The 13697-nt window shown below is 43.2% G+C and overlaps 1 protein-coding gene across 3 annotated transcripts in view; it reads right to left on the bottom strand.

Annotated features, from left to right (window-relative positions):
- The window catches only part of KLF12 (Kruppel like factor 12), a 238090-nt gene extending 224939 nt beyond the window's left edge, over positions 1–13151 (bottom strand). Inside the window, exon 1 of one of the 3 annotated variants that reach the window (XM_033052030.2) lies at positions 13074–13151. The gene's annotated coding sequence lies outside the window, so the exon portion shown is untranslated. Of the gene's footprint in view, positions 1–11685; positions 11771–12863; positions 12941–13073 lie in introns of those variants that run through there. The other 2 variants (XM_033052032.2, XM_033052034.2) reach the window with 2 other exon arrangements.
- Between the last annotated feature and the right edge of the window lie 546 nt (positions 13152–13697).

Consider the following 13697-nt stretch of genomic DNA (forward strand, 5'->3'; position numbering starts at 1 on the left):
TTGTCCCAGTTACAGAAGAGCAGGACTCAAAAAGCATCTGACAGCCTGACCTAAATGAAAGAAATTGAGTCACTGTAGAAACTTGTGAGGTACTACAAGCTTTTCCAAAGATAATACAAGACACCAGCACTGAGCCACCACGTGCAGCTCCAGCTGCCTATGGCACCAATCCAGAAACCAAGGGGTTACTGCTTCACCACACTGTTTTCAGGAACTGCTGCAATAAATCCTCAGTAGAAATTCAGGGCTCCAGAGACCTATAACATGCTATGTCATCTGTAACATGAAAATGTAAATTAAGGTATGACTGGTTTTTACATTTAGAATTGTGCAATAAAAACTAATTTTGCATTTTAAAAAAACCCTAAAAACTCAAAAGTAAAAATAGATAAAAGGGCTAACAGTCATCGCATGGAGAAAGCAAGAGCAACATTACTGGTGAAGAACAAGAAAAAATACCTAAACATTCCACTTGAATAAAAAAGTGAAATCAGTATTAGCCTTTGCAGGGAAAAGATTTTAAGCTAATGACCATAAATGCTTTAGGCTGACATTTCTTCTTTACCACAGAAAGCACTGTACTCAGATGACAAAGTTCAAAAGTTCCGTGTCGAGATGTTCATGAGCATCGTTCAGGAGCCTTGCACATCACTGCCCAATAGTAAGGGCTATTTCTTAATAAAGTGGTGCCTCCTAAAGAACAAAGATCATGAACAGCAGCAAGCTAAACAGAGGAAAGTGAAAGCATCCCACTGGAAATCTCAACAGATACTGCACTGAAGAACAGTCAGGGTGGAGGAACTGGAGCAAATGCTGGGACTAACAAGTCACCAAAAGACAACTAGATCTTATAAAGGTGTATCTTTCCTCACAGACCAATTTGTTTTGCAGTAGCAGTGCATGAGGTGATTGTAAAATTAGCTTTGTAATGTATTTAGTTTTCCTTTTTTTTAAAAAACACAGATAAGTAAACACCAGGACATCTCTCAAGAGCATAAAGAGATGCTCTATCATCAGAGAATATCAATCATGTCAAGATGTATTTCTAGTGTTCTTTACCTGGTTCATTTTGCTCTCAGGTAGCTTGAAGCATTAATAAAACCTTTCCTCTGACCACCACTTTCCAGTTCTCTTTCTGCACAAGGCTAGACTGCACAATGATCCTTGTTTCCAGCCCTGATCCCTCTCACAGGATCTGCACTAGTTACGTCAATTTGCAAAAAGAAAGCAAAACAGCTAACAAGCTTCCTTCTACCTCTTTGAGGAAGAAGCAAATTACCTTTCCAACTATACTGCTTTTTGATAGCTCTGTGTCCTACATCATTTTGCCTGGCTCTATGACAAATACAAGAAGAAAGGAAGATATCACACTGAATGAAACTACACAATGAAAAAACTGGCAAGCAAATCTTGCTTTGCTCCTAAGTTATTTCAAGAAGTTAGGGAAAGGCATTTAAAAAAGGAAAAAAGCACACCTTTAGTTTCCTCGTAAAATAAGGTTACTTATGATCACAAAGTCAGAATACACAGAAATTAAGTTTTATTTAGGTAATTGTATCTCTTTGAAAAGACCGAGGAAATTGAGCAATGTATAACTAAGCACTGAAAAATGTCTCCAAAAAAATGAAATCATTAAAGTGAAAAAGTCCAGCTTAAGTACCAGCAGGACTTCAAAGATAAGATTACTGTTAAAGAGTAAAACTTCCCCAACTTGAACAGAGCTCATCAAATTCACAAGGTATTCTTAATAACTCATTTAAAACTGGTACGACTAATGAAAAGCAGTTGCAGGGGAGAGGGAGCAGACTGCCCCAATAAAAGCATTATTAAATTTGAAATCATCCTGAAAAATCATAGGAAGAAAACAAAACAAAGTAAGACTTGAAGGTCTGACAGGTGCAGCATAAGGTAAGCACACCAAACACTGGAACCTGGGTGCTCCTGCTCAGCTGGTACCTTTGGCACACAAACATCCTATTTCATACTTCCCGTAATACACTGAATAGACACGCGTAAAAAGGTACCTGGGAACTGGAATGTCAGTGTCATCAGCTTAAATTAAGTATTTGAAAAAATTATTTTCATGTGCAGTTTCACAAAATAAGAGTAGTTGGCCAATCCTATCTTTTGACAATGTTTAGAAGGAGCAGGCTAACCAAGGCTGCTCCAAAACCTGTCTGGTAAAGAAACAGCTTTTTCCTGTAACATTATTATTCATTCCAATGAAAAATTCTGACTCTCATTTAAGTTTTTCACCAAAATAACATTTAAATTTATGAAACCAACCTACATTCCTTCTTTCAACAATGCCCAACCAGTACTCATTTGCTCTTGAAGTTTCAAAGAAACTACTTACCCTATAAAAAACACAGACTAAACAAAACTGAAACACAAACTAATCAATAAGCAGGTGCAGAACAGAATATCTTATTTCTCACAGCTTATTCAACCACCACACATTATTGGATCATTCAGAAGTTGAAAAGTCTACTATGAGCAAAATAAATTAGGCAAATATATTTCTCTTACAGTCTTTTAATATAAACAATATGTTGAAGGGTGATAGCTGCTAGTACTAAAACTCCCCAGGGTGTTTTTAACAGAAATTGAAAGTTTCTCTTAAAAACTAAGTACTATTTTTCCTTTATTCACTATAAAATTTAATTATAACACTAATACATTTTATTAAGATATTTAAAGTAACCTGGCATATCAAAAAGAAATCAAGATATTATTAAAAATTATTTTAATTATATTTTCCACAGTTTACGAGTTCCAATTTCTAAGTATAGTTGACAATGTCAATCGTAAAACTGAACTACCTAGTAAATCAGAAACACATCAGCCATAGTGTAATATTAAACATCTGAAAATTCAAATGCAGCAAATGAACGTTAACTCCACAAACTTTTAAAATACACAGGTATGCATACAATGCATTCTCTCAAAAACATGTGAGTACACTCTGTGTAAAGACTATTTCATCTGCTATGTATCAGCACACTAAGCATCGCTTACACAAAAGACAGCACTGGGAATGGAAAATGAGAAGAACTGCAGAAACCAAACAAGATTTAAACTGATTGTTTAAATCAAGTTTTCCTGCCCACTACTTTGAAGTCAAAATGATTTAAATCAATTCACTGTCTTTCACAGCCACAAAGTAAAACACTGTTCAATTATGCATATTCTGAAAATGAAGACAGAAAAGGAATTGACAGGAGACTGGTTGACCACTCATTTAAGAGACAGAAGTATAACAAGGTTAAGTGGCTGGAAGCCAAATATATGGATAAATTCAGGGAAGAAATAATGCATAGAGATTAGAGTAATTATAACCACTGGAACAGCTCAGCAAACATGACAGCTGATTGCCCACTGCCCAAAGTTTTTTACATTACAAACATCTACTCAAAGAATGTTCCATCTCCATGCATGGTAGGTGCAGGACAAGGTGATACTCTACCAATGGCATTATTTAAATTGAATTAGATGATCACAGTGGTCTCCTCTGATACACAAATCAATTTGATCCCACGAGAGTTACTATAATTATATATAATATTTCTTGTCACTTCACTAAGTCCTGCCTCCAGTGAGTGTACTGCATTCAACTTGAACACTTCCTGTGCTATCTGTTTAAATGCCAACCTGTCTACCTGTCTGAACATTTGTGGCTAAATTCATACTTGTTCATCCAGGCAGAAATCCTTAAAAGTCTTTGTAACTTATATGTTGGTTAAATGTGGCTTTGTGGCTTCACTTCTTCTATGGCATTTCAGCACTGTCAAGATGCTTTTAGGACACAATTTCTGTACTTCACACTGCCAAACCTCAAGCTTCAAAAGAGCTACAGTCTAGTCATTCAACTTTTAAACTGAAAACTCTATAATGTCTGTCAAATACTGACTAGAATCACTGTTTTAGATCACACCAAATGATTGCCATAGTATGTTACTCATTTCTGATCTCTCCTTTAAAAATTACTGTTACAGATTGTTCGAGAAATTAGAATTTTGGGGTTTTCTGAACTAGTTCTAACATAGTCTAACACAAGGAGAATATTTCCACTGATTATTTTCGTATTTCTAATACATTAGCAATATGAAAAGACTTTTCACACTAACCTCATGTTTCTATTTTTGGTACCACGGTAATATGCAAGGAGTCAGCTTAGGTATGGGAGTAACCCTAGCCTGCTCTGGTCTGCTGAAAGACACTACAGCATCCAGAACCAAATGCAGGGAATACCTTCACCCCACCTTTCTCTCTCTCTGCCATGGAAAGCCATGCTTTCAGGAGGACTGGCCTGTTCAAGGGCTTGCCAGGTAGGCACCGAACTACTGAGAAAATAACCCTTATGCAAAGCAAGTAGTAATTTTAGCAAATACACACACATATATGTAATCTATAAAGGTTTATTTGGTTAGATATCTTGAAAACACTGTACAAGTAGAAATATTAAGAAAAAACAGGGGTGAGGAGTAGTTAAAAGTGGCTACAGTTTTTGTTAAAGGGAAGTCATTTTCAAATAACCCAGGATCCAGAAAATGTGGCCGCTTATAAGAATTCATAAGCTTTTTAATGACAAAGTTATCAACAGAAGGGTTACAGTAAGAGGAAGAGAGCAGCATTCCTCAGCCAAAGAGAGGCCAGGCAGCACTGCTGGCAAGAGGCAGAAAGCAGTGCATAACTAAACACACAGGGATGAGAACTTATGGATGGGAACATGCAGCATCAACTGCACTCAGAATCCATCACAAGAAGAAACTTCCTTCTTTTACTTAATTCCTCCTTTTTATTTCCTTTTTGTTTAAGGCAAGAAAAACAAAAAAAAAAAAAAAAAAAAAAACAAAACAAAAAAAAAAACCCAGATGAGTCCATGAAAGCCACACAAGTGGAATTTCAGTAGTATTTAGGGGGGTGAAGGTACAAATACCTTCCATTTCTGTTGATGGACTTCAGGCTATGCCCTCAGGAGAACTTGAGCACCACACCATTAAGCTCCTGATGTTGTCCCTACTACAGAAAACCCCAGCCAGGCTGAGTCTACCTGCTCTCACAATATATGGGCTAAGTTAAACCTCAAATAACCAAAGTCACAAGAAGAGCCCACAGAAACTGCTACTCCTTCCTCACCCCCACCAAAGCCTTCAGGGCCTTCAGTGCTTATCCCAGGATTTGAGCACTGCAAGTGCTCTCTCACTTACTTTTTAACAAGTACAATGTACTCATTTACGTGTGAACTAAACATCTGAGACTTCCTGTACTGTCAGCCAACAGAGAGGTTTCCTGAAGGTCTTTTGACCAGAATTATTCTGGTGTCGTGATTTGAGTACACACTTCTCAGGCGAGGATGAGCTAAGCCCTTCTTTTTTTGGAAAAGGAAAATATTTTCTTGAAACTCTCCACCAGAACTGCCTTAGGCAGGTGTCTGTGATTGCTATGCATAGAGTTCAGCCTTCCATCCCTGCCTATCCCAGATACTTCTTTAGCATCGCAATGCAAAGGAAATGCTACATTCCTGAATCCAGCAACATGTGAAACCCAAAGGACAGCACATCTCCAGCAAGCACAAAACAAATCTATCTCAGATACTGGCTGGGATGTAAAGCAGAGAAGGTGCACCAAATCTCATTCGTTTTTCAGTTTAGTATGTTTAATTGTTTGATATGACTGTTGTAAATTTTATCCCACTGAAGCCACAATCAAAAATTACAGATCTACCAGATCTGTTCTTAAAACAGGTCGCCAAGTATTAAGATACACTCTTTCAACATAGCCATTTTAGCAAAATGTTGACTTAGCTGAACATAGATCTCAAATGTAAAAGTGAAAATGGCAATGATATCAGAAACAGCAGCCTCCAAATCTGCTTCCTTACTAGACCAACTTTGCATGCTCTCACTTTCAAAAGCTCATTTTTTCCTTTCAAAACTGTGTGCTCACTTTTTCCTTTCAAAATTGTGTAGGACACTGTCTATACAAAAGATTTCCGTGGCTAGATGAACAAGTAAAAAATTAAGTTGCCTTGTAACTGTTAGCAAATTATAGAAAGTGGAAAGGAATGTTTTTCTCTACCTTTTTTTTCTTAAGAAAAGTCTTTTCATTTCCCACTTGCAATTTTCTTGCAACTGAAAGATTCCCTGAAAAAGGAACTGGAAGAGCTCCAACTACTGTCCAACACTTTAAAAGATTTTAAAGTGTCATCAATCACAGCTCTTTACACGCTCTTCTAGAGCACTGCCAACCCATATTTGAAGACTAACTCAAAAACTGTTTCATGCCAGCATTAAACACTCAAAATAAAGACAGATACAAAAAAAACCCACCCCACATTTCTTTATTAGTCTGATTTTAAGTCCAGTCTTACTCGGATTCCTGTCAAATGTTACTACATAATATTCCTAGTCATTATATTCCTTTTTTTTTCCTAGGAGGAACTGGCAATTGATATCATTAATCCTAAATATCTCAGTGGCTACCTCAGATGACAACTTATTATTATGTCTGCTACAAAACGTCCCCTCAATTTCTTGCAGACCATCTGAAAATGCAAGTACCACGGGGGAAAAAACAAAGGAATAATATCCATGGTAAATAACAAGTCACAGGTATTCTTTGAAACTGACATAACAAATTTCTAATACTGCATATTTCAGTTAACAAACATCAATCATTTCAACAGACTGAAGTGACTGGTTCTTCAGAGTCTGATTTGAAAGTATGTGAGAACACACCAGCCACTTCTGACAATTTTGGTAGTGAAAAGAAAAAGAAAAAAAAAATTCAGTACTTTTTCTGTAAAGAATACTTTTTTTTGAAAGATTTTCCCTCGGGTATCCACAGAGAAAGTGCTGGGTTACAGATAGTTGCCTTTACCCCATCTATGGCAGCCTGTCAAGACTCGAACTAACTATATGAGAATCACAGTTCACTCAGGAAGGCATCCAGAGCTCACTGATAGCATCTCCAGCTCTGGGAATGGACCTGACCTTATTTCCAGCTGGCCTGAGCTCTGTGCACACACCCCCTGCACCCACGCAGCCTGCCAGCATCACTGCCCATGCTGCTGTAAGGCTCCACAACATAAGTGCAACACCACCACCAGAAAAACTCTTCTTGGACAAGGCAGAGAAAAAGAAATTAATTAGGCAGCCAGCAGCAGGATCAGCATTAGCACGCAAAACCTTGTGCTCTTTGCTGCTCTGACCACTGGACAACGCCCCGCATTAATAGGGAATTAGGGTCACTGCTTACCACCTTACAGAGAGGGTGACAAAGCGCCTGTCCCAGGTGACACATGACAAAAACGAGACTAGAACTCGGGTCTCCCGACATTATACATCATCTGATTAATTATCCCCTCAGCAGCGCTGATGCCCAAGGTCATGCATTTGATTGTTCTATGTTTAAACAACGAGAACACACTCGCCCCACAAGCCAGGCCAGGAACAAAGCTCGGGATTTTTGAGTCCCATCATTACTCTGCTATGTAGCAAATACCGAGCCAGCCATTAGCAAAGAGCACGCCTCATTCCCGTCCTGAAGGCTGGTTCACAGAGAGGACAAAAGCTCGCTACTGCTAACCAGACATTCCTTAACTCAAGTGGTGCTGGTCTGCACTGCAATTCCAAAGGCTGTCAATGCCAGCACTGCCAGCCACCCACAAAAGGATAAACATGAGGGCGTTTGTTACAAGAAACAAACAAAAAAAAATTTTAAACAAATCTATGTGCAAATAAACAAACCGGATTTTTAAAAAAGCACAGACATTACTAGGATCACATTCAGAGGGTCAGAAATGCCAGTGTGTGACAGTCTTGGCTGACTTCATTTAGTATCACTGAGTGTATACTTAGTCTTTATTCAAGGCAATCTCCCCTGATCCTGACACACAGTTTTAGTCCCAAAAAACCTTTCACACCCTTGTGATTTTACTGCACTTCAAAAAAAACCAGCAATCCAACACCGAGGTAAGTCCCACCCTTGTAGCTGTGGCTGAAGGGACTGCAACAGCAATTGATGTGTACAGATGTTGGGTGCATGAAGAAAAAGACAGTATAAAGTATACAGTCCCTGAATATATATCACATGAATTTACATACTAACTTCCAAGTTTTACCATGCATTTGAGAAACGCTTGGATGGTTTATGCCACCATGCCACCCCAAAAAATCCAGGAAATTACAGAAATAGCTACAGAATCAAGACACAGCATGATTTAAATTTGTCTTCTTCAGATCAAAATACATCATACTGCAGCAGACATAGAAGCAAAAAAAAAAATTGTATATAAAAAGTCAATTTTGGTTTAATCCCAAGTTTAGATAAGGCTTTCTAACTAATATGAAGAGCTCTGAATACTGAACTCAAGAAAGCCCACACAAGCTCACTTACATACAGCATAGATACACTTTCTGGCAAAGCCACATTCATTTTCCCTCTTCTTTGTGTCTCTCATTATTCTAAGAGTTCTCTGCAGTCAAAAGGTAAATAAAACTAATTAAATATCAGTCTACCTTTTTCGTATTGTAGAATATGAAGAATATCACAGAATATTCTGACTTGCAAGATCATTGAGTCTGACTCCTAAATGAACGGCCCACACAGGGACAGAACCCACAGCCTTGGCACTATTAGCACATGCTCTGACCAACTGAGCTGATCTCCTATAGACGAAGCTTGGGAGCAAACAAGAGCACAGACTTCATATAATCTTCAAACCTATCAGTCACACCAAACTCTGCAGAAGTATGAAAAAGTTCACATATTTCAGGGCACAAAATCTAAGTGAACTTTCTGTACATAACAGAGATTCAAAATGCAAATACAGCATGAGAGAGGCTGGGGTTTATATATATTTTACATATACACACACATATATATGTATAAAAACCAAAACTGACTCCACAACTTTTTTCAGAGTGGTCCAATTTTACCCACTTTTGCATCAGTGCCACAAGGTCTCATCAACACTTCAATCAAGTTTGTCAACATACATCTGTCTAGCTATAAACTAATGCAATCATTTGAATCACTGAATCAACAAATACAATTTCTGCTATTTTTGAGTTTTTGGGTTTTTTTTCATTTAGTAGCAACTTTGAAAAAAATCATTCAGTTGAAGCAAGAGGACTGTCTAAAGTTCAGTTGTTTAACACAGGGTAAGATTACATGGAACTTTTTCCAATGACAAACAATGTTGACAGTGTCCTCAGTAGTGCAGTGCAAAACTAGTTCTCCTTTCTAGTGCAAGCATTCATTTAATTTTTTTTAAATTCTTTTTCACTGCATAGGAGACGTAGTCATTTCATGCCTTCACATTTTGCATTTGCAAGACTCAAAACTTTTCTCACAGATACAGCACAGCCCAATTTGCACAAAGGAAAGGAAAAGCCACAACCTGGTTGTTCAACACTTAACATCTCACTTTGAAACAGCATGTTTATTACATGTTTTCCTCTTAGCAGGAAAAGTGAGCATGCTTGTGTTTTGCAGCTCCTCCTCTTTCAAAGACGCACAGCTGCAGCTGTAGTAAACAACCACTAGCCAGGAGCTGAGAAGGTCAAAGTCTGGGTGCTGCATCCATTTCAGCTTTTCTAAAAACAAAATTTTTATTTCAGGAAATTTTTTTTTTTCTCATTTTGTAGTTGTGTCAAGGAAAGGCAAACTATAATCATTCTCCAACAAAAGAAATCAAGATCCAGCATTTCAAAAGCCACAGGCAAGACACTTCAGTAAAAGTGTTTTCATATCTCCATCTTTATTAAAGAACAAACACATCATTCACACTCTCCTACTTTACTTGATTCAAACTAAGACTTGGTCAAAACCAGCTTTCTACTGATGAGACCTGTTCCACAAAGCAACAACACTTACTGAAAGAAAGAGCAAGGAGGTTGGCCATGTAGAGAGGTGGTACCAGCAGCCGTGCAAGGTTCACATAGGTCATCCAACAGCCTGAAGCAAGGAGGCTACAGCACTCTACCTCTGGGAATGCTTGCATAAGCAGACATCATGCACCCAGCCATGAGAAAAGGCACACAACTTTCCATTATTTTACAGACCATCCAAAATCTAAACAATGGGACACCCTAGCAGCACTGAAAACTCCACCAAATTACACAGATGTTCTGCAATTCCCCTGCACAGAAGAGAGCACCCCAAGCACCCAGGAAAGGCATTGCCCACGTTCCTCAAATATATGGTCTGTATTTCTACTTAACTGTGGTGGTTACCATTACACACCACCTTGGTCTAGACAAAGAGGAAAACAACCACTGTCACAGGGTTCTGCAGTCCAAGCCCTTTGCTGACCCCATTCTAACATCTCCCAGGGGAAGAGCTATTTCAGCCCCACATTTCTGCCTCCTCTCATCTGGAGAGAAACTCTGCTTGTGCATATTCAGGTCTGACTGATCCTGACAGAAACAGCTGGCAGAGAACTCCACGATTAGCCTGTCCTGGAATCTTAAAGTTTATTTTTAAAAGTTGTTACACAGAGTCTTCTTGGGCTGTCAGGGGGCTTTCCAGAAAAGGTTTTTCTACAAGAAACCAAAGAAAGGCCTGGAAATATTATCATGAACTACTGCTAGGGGAAAAAGAATTAAAAATACATCATTTGCCATCCCCTCTATTTACATGTTTGATATTGCCTCACTATCAGAAGCAGAAAACAAACAGTATCTCCCATATCCTAAACTCCTTCCCAGCCCATGCAGCATAGGTGCATGCACTCATCAAATGACCTATGGCATACACCTTTGCAAAAAGCTTTTTTCCCTACAAAAAAGGTGCTCCTCAGACTGCCCCCCTCCTCCCAGTTCCGGGTACCACATGCAGCAAAAAAAAAAATTAAAATTAAAAAGGTGGAAAAAATACTAAAATGGGAAAGAAAAAGAAATAAGAAGAGGAGAATGCCAGCAGTGCTGTTCTGGAGGCAGTGGGGGGGTGCGGGTGGGGGTGCTGGCCCGGGGAGGGGCGCGCATGGGTGTCACCAAGGGGGTGATGTCATCCACCAGCCTCCAGCCCGGGCACCTGCCAGCAGCAGCCTAGCACGGCTGCCAGAGCCTCCGGCAGCACAGGGAGGGAAAAAAAATAAAAAGACATTAAAAAAAAAAATCCGCAATGTTTCCCTTCGCTATGCGCGGTTGGTTTGTGACGATAGGTGACATGCCAGCTTGCAGAGAGCGGTTTCAACTTGATTACGTCCCATTAGAAAGATATTCAAGACACTCCCCCTCTCCCAGCACGAATAATATATTAAAAAAAAAAAAAAAGCCGACTCGGTTTATGCAGCCTTACGTCACTAATAAAATGCTCCTATCGCCCCATCTGTGACCTATTCAGCACAGTTACTAATCCCACGCTGCGACCACTTTGCTGTTCCTGTGCATTTCAGAGTTGTAGACCAACCAGAGAGCAGAAAATGGAGCCCATATGCCAGCGCTATATAAAGCAGCCGCGCAAAGTTGCCGCGAATAATCTACCTGCCGTGGCGAGACGAAAAGTGAACGGCAAAAAAAAAAAAAAAAAAAAAAAAAAAAGAGGTGGTGGAGGGAGGAAGAAGAGTACCATTTACTCTTCACGATGGACAATTTAAAAAATAAACTAGTTTACTGTCTTGCTCAAGGGAAGGGGGGCTGCCAAGAGCTAAGAGGATTTTACAAGCGCTATACAGACCCCGATCAAGTGAACTTCTCTTCAGTGCTTCCTACCGAAACAGCTCGTACCTCCTTCCCTAAGCGCATAAAATATCGTATTTCCCACTTTGCAGAACTCAGTGCCACGCCAAGATCCGAAAAAAAAAAAAAAAAGCCCAAAAAACCGCTGTCTGGACCGGAGCATCGCATCCCTGCAAACCACGGGGAGGGGAATATAAAATAACCCGTCTGGTAGCTCCTATCCGCCTACCCCAACATCCAACCACCAGCGGTGGTGCAGGATTTTGGGGGAGGCGGAGAGGAGCCCACATCTCATCCCAGGGGAAATTCCATCCCAGCAGCGGAAAGCTTTCGGAGGGCTTCACAGGGTGACGCCGATGCCATGGGGTAACCCATCTCCCGCAGCGGCTCCGGGCTCACGCGTTCAATGTAAATACCAGCGCTCTGCTCCCCAAGCTCCCGACTTCTGCAGGAGCGAGCATTTATTCCACACAAGATAATTATTTCTGTAGAAGATAATACAGCAAGACACTCTTTTTATTTTTCCCCCCACAGCGTGTTATAGCCCGATTTTTCCCCGCATACAGCGTTACACTCCGATTTTCCCCTCCACGGAGCGCTACACTTTATACTTTTTTGGTATTTGTTTTTATGCATTAATTGCCCAGCCCCGAATGCGCACGGGGGCCGCCCGCCCCCACCCACACCCCCCCCGGGGACGGCAGCACAAAGGGCTGGGCGCTCCCAGCTCGCGGCTCATCACTCCTCGCTTATCGCTTTTTATTTTCCAATCCCCCCCGCTTTTTTCACCGCCACCCCCACCCCTTTTATCCCCCTCCTAAAGCCTCAGCGGGAAAGTTGAAGGAAAAGTTCGGGCCGGCCCCTAGCACCCTAGCCCGGTATCGCTGCCGCCGGGGCAGCGGCAGGGATGGAGGCAGCGGGAGGAGGGGATGGATGGAGCGGGGGAGGGAGCGGGGGAGGGAGGGCACCGCCGTTAACCCCCGGCTCGCCCCGGCGGCGCCGGGGGAAGCGGGGGGGCGCCCTGCCCCCCTCCCGTTCTTCAAAATTATTTAACTTCGGTACAGGAGCGATTTCTTGTTTGTTTGTTTTCTTAAATAGAGGGCTGGCTGGGACAGCAGCAGCAAAACCCACACACGTTAGCCGTTCATCCTGCTAAGAAAGGGAATCGGCACAGACCTGAGCAGAAGCGGCAGAGCAGGAGAAGAAACTGTTTCCTTCCCTGACCCAGGGTCCCCGCTCTGTGTCTGTCTGTCCGCCCGCCCCGCGCTCCCCGGGCAGTGCCCCGCGCACTCGCACCCCGCACCGGCGGAGGCAGCCGGCGGCCGTCCCCGGGAAATGAATGGGGGCAGCCCGGGGAGCCGCGGCGCTCGCTCGCCGCCGACTTACCCGCGTCACATGATGAGCCCGGGCAGGGTGGGCCGGGGGTGGAGGCTCCCGGCGCCGCCTGGCCGCGCCTCGCGTGGGGCCGCCGCGACACCCCGCCGGCCGCTCAGACAAAGGGTCCGGACCGGTGTCCCCCTCCCCAGCTCCCGGCCCCTGCTCCGGCCACGGCGGGCGCCGGTGGCGTCGCTGGCATGCGGCGCGTCCCCGCCCCCACCGGCAGCCGGGCGGAGGGAGGGGAGGGAGGGAGGGGCCGCGCCCCCGCCCCGCGGCCGCCCCGGTGCGCCGCCCGCCCCGCCCCGGGGGGTGGGGACGGGAACGCCCGGCCGCGCCTCCCCCTCCCCGGCCCCGGCCCTGGCCCCGGCCCCGGCCCGGCCGCGGGGAGGGGCAGGGCAGCGGGGCGCCGCGGGGAGGGGCCGGGCGGGGCCGGCAGCGGGGGCGCCGAGGGAGGCTCGGGGCAGGGGGGCGCCCAGGGCGGGGCGGGGTGAGGAGGCGCCGGGCGGGGCTGAGCGGGGTGTGGGGCAGGGGGGGAGCCTGAGGGGACAGTGAGCGGGGCGAGGCGGTGGGGGTGCCTGGGGCAGCCCCGGGGTACAGGGCGGTGGGGAGCGGAGGGGAGCCCCAGGGGATGGT

Source organism: Catharus ustulatus, chromosome 2 (genome assembly GCF_009819885.2).
Source record: "Catharus ustulatus isolate bCatUst1 chromosome 2, bCatUst1.pri.v2, whole genome shotgun sequence".
NCBI classification, from domain to species: domain Eukaryota; kingdom Metazoa; phylum Chordata; class Aves; order Passeriformes; family Turdidae; genus Catharus; species Catharus ustulatus.